We start from the raw sequence: 2,222 nt of genomic DNA, 5'->3' as shown, positions 1-2,222 counted from the left end.
TCCAAGAGCATCACAACGTGAAAACTGCAATTGAGTATCATGCTGTGACTACGGCGGCTCAGACATGAACCTACCGTTAAATGATGATGATGTATTAAGTGCGTGGTGGTGGTGTGTGTGTGTTGTGTGTGGTCGGGTGTGGTGTGTGTGTTGTGTGTGTGTGTGGTGTGTGTGTGTGTGTGTGTGTGTGTGGTGTGTGTGTGTGTGTGTGTGTGTGTGTGTGTGTGTGTGTGTGTGTGTGTGTGTGTGTGGTGTGTGTGTGTGTGTGTGTGTTGTGTGTGGTGTGTGGTATATATATATATATATATATATATATATATATATATATATATATATATATATATATATGTATGCATGTATGTATATATATATATATATATATATATATATATATATATATTTATAGTGTGTGTGTGTGTGTGTGTGTGTGTGTGTGTGTGTGTGTGTGTGTGTGTGTGTGTGTGTGTGTGTGTGTGTGTGTGTGTGTGTGTGTGTGTGTGTGTGTGTGTGTGTGTGTGTGTGTGTGTGTGTGTGTGTGTGTGTGTGTGTGTGTGTGTGTGTGTGTGTGTGTGTGTGTGTGTGTGTGTGTGTGTGTGTGTGTATAAACATTTGAGCAAGGATAGAAAGGGTGGAAAAAAAAATAATTGATTCGATTCTCCCTGTTTTATGTTATAGAATAATCATAAACTACGTTACCTAGTTTTGCCGATGCCCGGTCCTCTTGGGCACTCAGCTGATACAGAAATTACTTACGCTGATGCAGGGCTACCACGCAATACACATAAGAAACGAAAGAATCATTGCCACGAAGATTACTGTTGAAGACTAAACTCTTACCTTAGTTTACCCTTAAATATAACAGAAAATGTAAATCAGACCTAGCACAACGTTCAAAGAAAATTACATTTTTACAGGGTAACTAAACATTTCTTTTGAGCACTTGTTTATCAGCTTATCGAAAATTATTCTTCTCTAACAATAAACTACACTTTTCCCGTATCATTTACATCACCAAAGACTACTTTTACACAGTTAAGTGCTACAACTCAAAACTCTGCGGAGCTATCTTAACGAATCAACACAACCACATGAATATATGAATGTGAGTTATATTAAGAATCAATAATACGTGAATAACATGACTGCCAAAGAAAAGAAGTTACCACACCAATATCTCTTTTTTTATTTTTTTTTATACTTTATTGAAAAACAATTACATCATGTGTGGTTATAATCATTAGACATGCTACAGTCAAAACAATTTTTTTACAGACTAAAGGAATTCATTTTTAGTGACTCCTGTCTTGAAGTCTTACCTCATCTCATTTAGTCATGTACTCACGTTCTATAACACATAATATACAAATCATATAATTATCTACTAGCACTCTTTACCCATACATGCACTTTGCATTGGAAAGTTTGTAAGGATTGAGCTTCAGCATAGATGTTACAAGGTAATAGGTTCCATAATTTGGAATATTTGGAGAGACACTGTTGCTGACGGTGCGCCGTGCAACAACGAGGTTCCTCCAGTACGGCGGCCGCTCGTTCCACTGTTCTCGTGGGGCGTGCAGCTCGGCTTCCTGGCAGTCTCGTTGGCTGCAGGTACGGGACGTGTTGGCGTTGGATGTGGAATACGTCGTCAAGCCAACTACGTATCTCCTGTGTTGAAGGCTGTCGAGGTTCAGTTGATACTGTTAGGTCCTGTCTTCGATGATTTTCTTCGCTCTTTCTTGTATTCTGCCCAAGATTTTGAGGCTAGTGGTGTGTGCTCCACACCACGCGAGGTAGGAGTACTCGAGTGAGGAGCTCCTTCCCTTCAGCTGATTCTTCTCAGTGATGCAAGTTTCTCCGAAGCCCTTCTCGTTAAGCTTTCTATGTGTCTTTTGAATGTCACTTTTTGTCGAATGTGATGCCCAGTATTTCCTCTTGTGGTCTTATTTTTGTTATTATTATTGAAGTTTACGTGGACATCACTGTTCGTCCTCTCGGACAACCAAAAGCTGGGTAATATTCGAGGCAAAGGAGACCTGCCATCCCCCCACCCCTCAAGTTGATATTTGTGCGAGTCTGTCATTTAGATCTTCTATGGCGGTATTCTGTTCCCTGGGCTCATACCTAGAGGAGAGTGTTCCATCATCCGCAAATGCTTTGGTTTCAGGAATGAGGTGGAGCAAGTCATTGAGGAAGACATTCCACAGCAGAGGGCCCAATATGCT

The sequence above is a fragment of the Penaeus monodon genome, chromosome 42 (genome assembly GCF_015228065.2).
Source record: "Penaeus monodon isolate SGIC_2016 chromosome 42, NSTDA_Pmon_1, whole genome shotgun sequence".
NCBI lineage: Eukaryota > Metazoa > Arthropoda > Malacostraca > Decapoda > Penaeidae > Penaeus > Penaeus monodon.
This window is presented reverse-complemented; position numbering follows the sequence as displayed.